This window comes from Sciurus carolinensis, chromosome 8, assembly GCF_902686445.1.
Source record: "Sciurus carolinensis chromosome 8, mSciCar1.2, whole genome shotgun sequence".
In the NCBI taxonomy this organism is placed as follows: domain Eukaryota; kingdom Metazoa; phylum Chordata; class Mammalia; order Rodentia; family Sciuridae; genus Sciurus; species Sciurus carolinensis.
The window spans coordinates 34,110,368-34,123,015 of NC_062220.1; positions in this window are offsets into that span (position 1 = coordinate 34,110,368).

Here is a 12,648-nt window from a genome sequence, read left to right on the forward strand (position 1 = left end):
TAAAATATGTTTAAAAAGTTGAGGGAAAATGATACAATTGTGTGATGCTATGATGATATGCATGTAATTTATAAGAAAATTAGCACAGGATTTAAAGGGGTTTTATAAGTCAGTAAGATTTCTGTATTTGAAATGAAGTGATACAATATTTACTTGAAATAAATTAGGTACAATAAAATATGAATTTTGTAATTTTCTGAAAGAACAATAACAACAATGAAAAGAATTAGGGTCAAAATTACTGAAGCTACATAAAATGAAATAATAAGCATCTTCAAATAATCCAAAAGAAGAAAGAAGAGAGACAGGAACAGAAATTAAAAGAGAAAAAAGAAAATAATACTAAAACAACATATTTAAATTTAAATACATCAATAATTATAATAAATGTAAGTAGTTTAAAAACACTAATTAAAAATTAGAAATTTTCCAAATTGATTTGATATGACCCAACCATGTGCTGTCTCCAAGAAACATTTGAAGTAAAAATATGTAGATAGAATGAAAGAATAAAAGAATGAAAAATAAGGTGTACCATGTAAACTCAACAAAAGAAAGAAGTAGGTGATAAATAAAATACATAAAATGCAAAATTGAAAATTGCAAAAAATAATGCAACTTAGAATAGTTTTAGATGAATGAAATTCTTAGATCCAAATCTCATAAAACATGTACTAGATGTGTATGCTGAAAACTGAAGTACTAATGAAAGAAAATTGTAAAGAGCTCCATATAAATTGAGAACCTTTCTAATCAAGGACTGGTAGAATCCAAATAGTAATTGTTGACCTAAATATAAAACAGGAAAATGTAAAACTTTAAGAAAAAACATAAGAAAAATTCTTCACAACTTGGACGAGTTGATGAGTTCTTAGCCATGACACCATAAATGTAAAAAACACAAAAAACAAATTGAACTTCAGCAAACATAAACTTTCACTTTGTGAAGTGCCTTTTTAAGACATAACAAGTTTGTCACCTAGAGAAGACATTGGATAAAGAACATCTATCTAGAATATATTAAAAATGTTCAAAATGCTACAAAAGAAACTAAAAATTGGACAAAGAGTTTGAAGAAAAACTTCAACAAAGAAAATGTAATAATGGTAGATAAGCAGATAAGAAGATGCTAACATCACTAGCTATTAGGGAAATGCCAATTGAACTACAATGAGATACCACTAGCCACCTATTAGAATGGCGGCAATAAAAAATACTGACAACATCAAGCACCAGTGCAGGTGCAGAGCAACTGGATGGCTCCTATGTTGCTCATGGGAAGGTGAGCTGTAGCAGGCACACTAGAGACAGCTTGACAGTTTCTCATAAAGTTTGATATTTCATATGACATAATGTTTCTTCTCTTAGCTATTTACCTTGGACAAATAAAACTTTATCTTCACAGAAAAATCTTCAAACAAATGTTCAAAGCAGTTTTATTTGTTATAGCCTCAAACTGGAAAACACTCAAATGTCCTTCAGTTGTTAAATAGATCCATTAGCACATCCATTCCATGGCACATAGCTCAGAAATTACATAAATGAAAAATGGACAACCTGGTAAGGTTCAAAGACACTATGAGATGTGATATAAGCCACTTTCAAAATGTCACATATTGTATTATTTATCCAATTTTCTTGAAAAGGGAAAATGATAGAAATCAGACCAAATCCACATTTGTCAAGGATTTGGGTTGGTTGTGAGCCAGACAAGGAATGAGGCTATATAGAGGAAGCAGGAGGGTGCTTTCTTGGGCTGATGTAACAGTTCTGCATCATGATTAAGCATAGTTACATACATCTATACATATATCAAAGTTCATAGAAACAGACAACAAAATGGAAAAAAGTGATTCTTTACAGCTTGACAATTTTAAAATAATATTAGGAAAAGAAAGTAAAAAGAATGGGGAATGGTTGAGTCAAGATGACTCATTAAAAGCTAACAGTCTTGAACCACGTCGTTCTTTCCCATTGCAAGGAACTCAACAATACCCACCATGAGGCATATCACACAAGATGCACGTAAAGTTTGAGTTAAAAGGAAATATGACCAAGAGTAAGTCTGAAATGGTCTCCATGTGTGACAATTAATAAAGAAACAAAATACTTGGCATTTCTATTAGTGGAACATAAATTATGTTAAAATACTGATTAAATCAGCATAACTATTGATGTTCCCAATGTGAGGACAAAAATTAATTTTAGAACATAAAATGAAAGTGTTTCTTTTATACTTGCCTTTAGTTTATTACTTACATGAACATCACTAGCCCATAAACTCAACACACATACATAATTATGATGAAATTCATCCTATTTTAAATATATTTTGCAAACTTCCAGTTACAAAAAGAGTCTTTATGAAGGCATATTTGTCAAGTTGAAAGTAGAACATACCATATTAGTTTTTGCTGCAGTAATAAGATCTCATGAACAACTCCAAAATCTCAGTGACTTTGTAATAGAGGAGGTTTATTTTAACTTACATAACGAATTGAAGCTGCACATTGGCTTGAGAGCTAAAACACTAGTCTAGGCTGTGGATGGACCTGAGTCTCTATCTATAATCTCTCATTGTCAAGGATACCTGTGCTTCTGAGAATAGATTTATTTCTGATGAAAATCTGATATAAGGTGAAATCGTATTATTTTTAGAGGGAAACTATCTGTACTTAAAAGGTAGTTAACCATATTTAATGTGATTGATGCTATTCAAGTTATAATTTGGGTGCAGAAATACGTGGTCTATTTGTTTCTGTATTTTAAAAACCTTTGATTTTATTTTACATCTCCAGTGTGGATTTTTATTCCGCTTATGTTCCACCATTTATTGCTACTTCTTTTCTGCAACCATGTTAATCCACTTGCAATTGTGTTTGGAGGACAATGAGGAAGGGAAGAAGCAAGGATGGGAGAGAGAAAAGGACAGTCTTCCAAAAAGTTTGACCTTATCTCAGATTGTTAATTTATTTTACTTGTTCTCATCAGTGTGCATCTCATCAGTTTGTTCTTCACTGTCTCACTCTTCACGTATCATAGATTTAAAACACAATTCTTATGATAAATGAATGCACATTACTCATGAAGATGATGGGTCTGATCCCCAAGGATGGATTTTCCCTGATTGTTCACCACTTCACCACTCTCGTTGCAAACAGGAGCATACACTAACATGATGATTTTCTAGGATTTGGAGTTCAATTTTAGTCAGGAAAGCAAAAGTTCTGTAGTTCCGAGTACAAAAAAAAACAAACTTCAAAATCAAAAGTAAAACAATCCAATCAAGGAAAGTCATTATTTTTACATTGTTCTGAGAAGTCCTGGGTAAAGTCGCCTGATTTTACAGTTTTCTACCTTTTTCTTTTGAACAACTCTTAAGGCTTTTTACATCCTGGTGACTGTTCACAATTTTCTAGCCGTCTCCTCACTTAATGGGCGCCCGGTGACCCCAGGTGTTCAGTCCTCCTCAGTCTTGGACCTTCACTCCTATCCTCACCCCTAATGGACTCCTCTCCCCTTGCCCACTGACAATACTGGTTCATCTAATATATTCTTAGGAACCCAGCCACTTAAACATTATCCTAAAATAGGAGAAAATGAGAAACTCCATTGCTTTCATAATTCCTAGATTTATTATAGCACTTGTCACCTTGTGATAGTTTACATTCCCATCTCTTCCACCAATTTAAGACACTATCAGGACAGGCTATGTTTCCATTCATATTTGTATTATCAGTGCCTAGGCCTAAAAATAATTGTTTAAAGAAATCAATGGAAAATTATTCCACTTAAATAATAGCACTCATCTCTTTCTACCTTCTTATTTTCATCAACAGATAAACAAGACCAACTTATTCTCAAGGAAATAAGGAAACAAGGAAAGGAGATAAAATAAGATGGGGGAAAAGTAGGGAGAAGGCCTAGGGAATGTTCAGAAGGGATGCAGGTGGGAAAGAAGGCCACCAAAAAAGTTGTAATTTTAATAAACTATGTGGTAGCATGGATGCTTTCAATTTAAAACAAATAATTTATTTTTAATAAAATAAACCATTAGCTAGATTTAGTTACCCCTCACTTTCCTCTACCTACAGGTCTCAGCAGTTCCAGAATTTCAATTCTGTCCTCATTCTGAAACATAATATTTGAGGGAAGAGAATTCTTAGAATTAGAACAAAGTACATCACTTCCTTTGTGAAAGGAGAAAGGAGAAACTATCTAGCACTATTAAAAATTCATGGAAGAATAAGGTTGTGATCCATATTTATTGACTCTCTCAGGACCCAGGACATCCACTTAGGGGAGATAGAATTGGGGGAGCAGAGTAGTCTTCAGAGTTATCATGGTAGATAAAAAAAATATCTTATAATCTGTAGGCACTTTGACTACCATGACTTGAAATTGCCTTTACTCAGTAGAATTTATATCATCTTTAACAAAGTTTCTAACTTGATTTCTTTTCTCATAGTAATAGAACATCTGCATTAGTCTCTTTTGACATCCTAAGAAGTTCTCCATAAATATGCATTTCCGTTGAATTTATGATACAACCACACTGAGTGCATCCTTGACATCATGTCACTTCCTTAGTCATGCACTGACATTATAATGTTATTTACTACAAAGTTGCATTGACAGCTTTTTGGGAACACTGTGACAGCATTTTATTTGCCACAAAAGTGAATAATGAAAGCACATTTGGACCAAAAAAAAAAAAAAAAAAAACATTTCAAGGAAAAAATACCAAGTAGAACCTAAATATAATTATCACAGTTTTATAATAAATTCAATGACCTGAACATTTGATAGAAGTTCATACTAGTTCAGTGATAGATTTGAAATTCTTTCTTAAAAAATACAGATAGGAACTTTGGCAGAAATAGGAGCAAGTAAGCTTCAGAACTTTTTGCATTGGTTTTTTAATGTAAGATATTTTGTTATCCACTTTTTCATTTTTTGTAAAACAAACAAAAAAACCTGAAATTAATTCATATTAAAAATTAAAAATTTGCAAGTATACATTTAAAATACATGCTTTAGTATAAACATCAACTGTCCCCACAATAAGGTCTACTTTTGCTTACAGTGGGCCAGGAATCTGCTTAAATTCAATAATTCACAGCTTTGTAATCAATATTATCTTATGCTTATCACTAATTGACATTACAGAATTTAAAGGAAGTTTCTAGATACTATTGGCAAGAAAGGGGAAGCAGAAAAAAGTTATACACATAAAACATTTGGTAAGCAGCATTTGGAAAGTGTTGGCACTATATAAATATTATTTACACCATTTTACATTTTTCTGTAAACTTCATTTAAGTCATAAGAGAATCCTACAATGTATGCATAATCATCATTTACATTCTTCTTATAAAAACTACCTTCCAAGAGGTGAACCACTTTCCCCAAAGCACAAAACTGATAAGTAATGGAGCTGGGATTTGAATGTTTGACACCATTGACCATGATGTCAAGAGACAACGTCTCCTGAAATGAGAGAAGAAAAATAGTGATAGAATCACATATGAGGTGGCAGTGGCTCAGTCCACCCATCAACAAGTATTTGCAGTTCACAAAGAAGTGTTGTTCATTTATATTCCTGCAGAGGGTTGATGGAAAGCAAGTCTTTGACCTACAGCAATGTTTGATGAAGTCAGGGTGAGATGAACAGATCACATCTCATAGTTTCTTGTCCAAACAGTATTGTTGACAGTTGTCACTTCAGGAATGTAAATGGGATCCTCTAGAGGCACACATAGCACCAAGTCTTTGGCTTTGAGGCTGTTTCCGCTAGTACTCTGCCAACTTATTTTATTTTATGAATTATTATTTTTTTAAGGCTAAGTATAGTGGGGCATGTAATCTCAGTTTAGGTTTTAATGACCATGCATTCAGAAATATTAGTCATTACATAGTCTTTGTTTTTATTCTCTTATACACACTTTATGCCCAATTTTGTTATTTTGCTTTAATTATATTAACATAGTGACTGACACCAAATTTACTAACCCTTAACGATAATGCTTCAAAATAGCATTAGAGCAAGGGAAGATGCAGAACTATCAATGGCCTCATTAATGGTCCAAAATCCAAGAAAATGTGAACATCTGAGTAAAAGTACCTCTGAATAAATATTAGAGACAACAGCAGTACAAGGTAACTTTTGCAAATTTATTTAATGCTTAGAGGAACTTAAATTTTATTTTAGTAGTCATTTATGTTTGCTGATAACATGATCTTATGTGGAGAAAATCCCGCTTCACCTAGGAATTGTAAGAATTAATAAATGAATACAGTGACACTGCAGGATACAAAAGTAACATACAAAATTAATAGTATTTCTAAACATCATGACAAACCCCCCCCAAAAAATAAAAGAACAATTCCATTTGTGATATATACAAAGGAATTAGGAATAAATTTAACCTTGGAGTTAAAAGAGTGCTACATTGTAAATTTCAAAACTTTGATGAAAGAAATGGTATACTACACAAACAAATGGAGAGATACACCATATTCATGGAGTGGAAGAGTTAATATGGTTAAATGTCCAAATAACCCCAAGTGGTCTGCAGATTCAAGACAATCCCTATCAAAAATTCTAATATCATTTTTCACAAATAAAAATAGAGGAAACGATGCTAAAATTTATGTGGAATCACAGAAAATCCTGAATAGGCAAGGCAATCTTGAACAAAAAGAAAAAAAGTTGGAAGCATCACACTACCTTATTTCAACTACATTACAAATGTACAGTAACTAAAACAGCATGGAACTGAATTCTTTTCTCGCCCTTTGTCAATATATTTTTTGGATTTTCTCTCCACAGTAAAATGCTATCAAACAGCATTCAAATTCAGTATAAGACAGTAATGAAAAATATTTCCTTAAAATAGCAAGACAGACTCATTGAATGACATTGGAACTCAATATTGGAATGACAATAAGTCTCAACCTTATTGAGACAACAGATATTTATTTCTGATTTCTTTACTTGAACCCATGATAAGAGCCCCCTTATTTAACCATTTAAACCATAAAATTCACTCAGTAGTGTCTTAAAGTAGTTTTATAAAGCTACTACATGAAGAATATAACTTTCAGCTCTTTTGCCAAATTGCCTCAAAACTTACTTACTACATAGTTATTCTCCAAAGAATCTTGAAACTGAATTATTTTTTCATTGCAGCCCTTACAAAATCCAATAACATATTTGTTTCCCAGGACTTCAAACTGAATGGACTGCCTAGCTATGTTCAAGTAATTCCTAGGAATGGGAGCTGGATATTTTTCAACAAGAACAAAGACAACACCACCAGTTTTACTGCCTGCAGTTTAGAAAAATATTTGCTTAAGCTTAAATAATTAGTTTGAAAATGGCTGCTACTTGAATCTTTGAATCTCATATTAAGAATTATTCCTGTTGATTTTGCTTTTCATTTTATATATAATGAAGAAAGTAGAAGGTCAATAATATCAGCAGTTTGGAGACCTTTATTCTTTATGGTGGCTAAACTATCTTCTATTATTGCTTGATAATTTTCTTATGATAATTTCTTTACTACCTGGGTTATTTTGTTTTATGTGTTCTTTCTTTCTAGTATTCCTATTAGTTGAATATCATCTATATTATAGTTGAGTCTCTAGCCTAATATTTCTTAAGATATGTTCAGTCTCACTCATATTAATATTTTATTAAAATACAAGTTTATACAGATTTAAGAGTAAAAAACCAGAAAATCTCATGGAAATTGTATCTATGAACTATACTTATATCATATACACATAATATGTGTACACATACCACATTTTCTTCATCCATCCATCTGTGGATGGGCATCTGGTTATTGTGAGTTGTGCTGCTAGGAACACTGGTATGCATGTATCACTATAATATCTTAATTTTAGTTATTTTGGATAAATTTCAAGGAGTGGGATAGTTGGGTCATATGGAGGTTCCATCCCTAGTCTTTTGAGGGATGTTCATACTATTTTTCTAGAAATTAGACTTCTAGACTGCAACTGCTACAAGTAAAGATAGTGTTAACACTCCAACATATTAGTACAGCTACTAACTTCCTTAATAAGACTCCTAAAGCTCAAGAGATAAGATGAAGAATAAATAATTAGGATGGCTTAAAATTTAAAACCTTCTGCAAAGCAAAGGAGACAAGAGCATGAAAAGAGAGCTTACAGAATGGGAGAAAATATTTGCCAGTTACTTACTCTTCCAACAGGGGATTGAAACCAAAATATATAAAGAACTCAAAATACTCACAAAAAAGTAACAATAGATAATCCAGTCAATAAATGAGCACAATTTCTAAACAGACATTTCTCTAAAGAAGAAATACACATGGCCAACAAATATATGAAAAAATGTACAGTATCCTTAGCAATCACGAAAAGGCAGATCAAAATGACACAGAGATTTCATCTCACTCCAGTTAGAATAGGAATCATCCAGAATACAAACAACAATTGCTGGTGAGGTTGTTAAGAAAAGAGTCACTTTTACATTGTCAGTGGGAGTGCAAGGTACAACTGCTCTGAAAAGTAGTATGGAGATTCCTCAGAAGACTAGGAATATAACCATTGTATGACCCAGCTCTCCCTCTCCTTGGTATTTACACATTCTAATTCTTTAGGGAAAAACCTCCTACCCATGAGAAGTGTGTGTGTGTGTGTATGTGAATAACAGCAAGAAAAAGAGAGATTTTATACATATGTGATAAACTTACATGCAGAATGAAGAAAAATAAATTAGATAAATACTATTTTTATGCAGACTTCATAAGCATCTCTTTTCCTTCATTCCTGTATACTGACAATTTTCCAGCAATTAGAGCCAGTCTGAAATTCTTACTCTCCAAAGCAGATGAGCTCCCTTTGAATTCACATGTACCTGGAGTACAGCATAAGATGTAGTTTTCTCAACTGTGCTTCATGCCCCAGAAATTTCAATTCACTTTCATCTCCCAGAAACATGTTTAAATCTTTTTCTGTTGATTATTAATTTTAAGCTGCTTCATTAGATTTTGTGCCTTTTTTTGAAAGTCCTGTCATAATTTTTATTGTTTAAGTGAAAGAAAAGTATTAATAGCTATAATCGGTCTGTCATCTCTAACAGAATAAAGTAATGAAGAACTTACAACTTAAGAATTAATTTTAGAATTTTTAAAATACCTTCTCAAATTGAACCACAGTTAGAGTTACCTAGGTATGTATATATAATTTAAAGTACTTTAAAACAAACTAGGGCAGAAAGATTTCTAAGATTATTGGTGCAGAAAAAAAATTTGTTTTCCATTTTGTATAAATCTACTTATGTGAACAGTGAAATAGAGTGAATAGAGCAATAGACTTAGAGTTTGGAGATGTACATTCTTGTAAAGCATGATGACTTTGATCATGGCTTCTGACTGCCTCATGGCTGCGGTTGCACTGGGAGCTTCCTGTGCAAAGTGCAGGTCAAGATTGCCCAGTGGCTATGGTGATGCCAGGCCTGAGGAAATTCTATGCAAAGGTTTGGACCTATATCACTCTGGACCTTGAGCTCAGAACCAGCTCCCGGGGATAGAGAATTCTGAGCATAACAAGATAACCCAAATGTCTTATCAGTGCTGCATGCTTCAGATTGCCTGCATTGCAGTAACTTTCCCACAATTAGTCTTTTGATGATAAAATCTATATAATAAACATGCTGAGCTAGCTCTGGGTCACTGTTACTCCATCACAGAACAGTGTTCCAACTGATCTCAGCTTTCTCTCTATATATGGGTTTGTCTTTTCTTAGTCCCTCATTGCCCCTCACCCATTGCTGAATTAATGGCTGTGGCAGAGAGGTTGCAGCACATTCTACCCTGTTCTGTCATTTTCTGGCTATGGGGAGTTAAATTATGTCTTCATTTTGAGCTATTTAGTAGGTGGAGATGATAAACATTAAGGACATTTTAAGTCCAAGTTTTATTATACTAAATTGGTAAATTTATTAACTGAGTTTATATAACCTTTAAAAATTAATTGAACTTCAGTTGCAAAAACTTTCACTCTTCATCACTAACTGAAATATAAAACAAATTGTTAATTTTCTAAGCATTATGGGTTTTCTTCTAAACTTACTAGGTTAGGGTTATCATAATGATAATACCTTCATTTTTATAACTTCTTACTAAGAAAACTTTCCATGTCATTAACAAGTCGAATAAGGCTGAATGGAAGCCTTGGAGATTCATTACTTCTCCCAAGAAAGCTGGGGACATGCTATGATTCTTGCCAGACCTTGCCAGTCTGGCCACTCTTGATTGGACCAGGGAATAGAAACTAGGATAAGGAAATACATGATGCGGCCCGGCCAAGACTGACACCTTAACAAAGTATGTTGAGATAACTGAATAACTATAAAGATTTTCCCTTTTGGTAGTCCCTAAAGAGAGAATGGAAAGGTTGGTATCAGAAATAGAGACTTAAATTACACATACAGAAGGCTCATAAAGCAAGAGTGTGACATACTGGGCTATGAGTAAAGATAGATTATGTTTAAATTGAGAATGAATAGAAGCAGGTAATTAAAACATGTAAAGCGGTTCCATGAAACTTCTCACAGCAATTTCAAATATGCACAAAATATATTTTTAAAACTTCACCATTTTAAGGCAGTTAAAATCATTCCAAACTAAAAGAGGACAAATTGGATTGTCTTCTTGAAAAACACCATCAAGTGATGAAGTTTGAATTCATTGCTTTCTTGTCTGGACAGATTTCTTAATCTACATATACCATTACAACAGTGGAAAAATCACAGACTTTCCAAGATAAGGTGACAGAGGGGAGAATTTGAGGTTGAAAGAGTAACTGAAAATTAAAGTGGGAAATCTTTAAAACAAGAAAACAACAAGAGTAAAATACAAAATAAGATGAAAATTTCTGCCCAAGTCCCCAGAATAACAACTTAATTCTATACATACAGAGATGATGTCAAGGGGCCAGGAAAATAGAAGGCATGCCAGAATGTGATCTAATATTAAAAGAATAATGCCAGACAAGGTTTGTGGTTTTTAACATGAATCAGTTTTTAAAAGAAATACATTCCCCAACATATCAGACCATGAATATTAAAACCCTGTATTTATCAGAAGACTAAAAGTTTCAAACTCTTATAGAAAGGCTGGCAAATAGAGGAATCCAAAGTAGATAATAAACAAGGGATCCCCATAATTTAGTCATCGAATTTGCCCAATCCTTTGACTGATTATCAGATTGACAGGCATAGCAAGAACCCACAGGGTGAAGGTGAAATAGCAGCAGCTGGACTCTGTCTGTACAAGGAAGATGCAGCTGCGGTACTCTGTGGGAAAGGAGAGATTGAAGTGTGAGAACAAGCACGTTATCTAACTACAAGATCAAAACAAAATCCTCAAAATAGCATGACAAAATCTGGCTGGAGACATATATTATCTTAAATGGTTTGTTTTCAAACAAATATTACCATGGTTAAGAAAGAAACAGGAAAGTAGGAATCATCCTCAGATAAAATGCAACAGCAGAAATTGATCCATTATATTTAAGATACTAAGACTTCAAAGATATTGTTATGAATAATTTCAGAGGATAAAATGAAAATATTTTTAAATAAATAGAGGATAAAATAAGCTTACTGTGACTAAATTAACAGATAAAGTATAATCATACAAAATGAAAATTCTGGAACTCAAAAGAAATATTAAATTGAAAATTAATCAAACGATATAAAGCATCCATTGTGAATGGCAGAAGAAAGAACTAACAAGTTTGAAAATAAATGAATATAACTGCTTGAATCTGAAATGCACATAGACATATTAAAGAAAAATGATTAAATCCTTATAGATATGTACAACAGAATAAAGAAGTTCAAAATACGTGAACTAATCATTGAAAGAATAGGAAATAAAATGAGCAGGAAAAAAAAAAGCTTTGTAGAAAGACTGTGTCTAATATTTCCAAAATTGGATGAAAAATTTTAACTTTACAGACCTAGGAAACAGAAGCCAAAATGCTAAAGAATGTTCTTCATTCTCATACAAGGTATAACCAGCAACTACTTTGGATATAGGAAAAAATGAAGAGTACCAGAAATGGTAATTATGTTAGTAAATAAGATGAAAATATAGTATTTATTTAACTCTCTTTTAAAGAGCACTATGGCCATTGAAGGTAAATTGTAATATTTTCATTAAGTTCAGAATAAAAAAAATATAATATATACGTGAATAGGGATTATAAGTATAGTAAGTAAATGAAAATATATTATTGCAGGTTTCCTATTGTGTACCTGGATTACTACAATATTAACTTGAAGTAAATTGTCATAGGATGTCCAAAACAACCACTAAATGTAATGTTATGGAATATAACTAAAAAACCCATAGAGATAAAATAAAATATTAAACTTTTAATTATTTTTATTAACACTTAAAACAGAAGAAAGACAAAAGTACTGAAGGAAAAAAGAGGCAAATAGAAAACAAAAAGCACTGGTGGAGTGAAACATAATGACAATAATCATACAATAATAAATGTAAAAGGACTAAAAACTGCAGTTTAAAAACAGTAATTATTACATTGAAAACAAAGGAATATTAAACCCTGTATTTATCAGAAGAC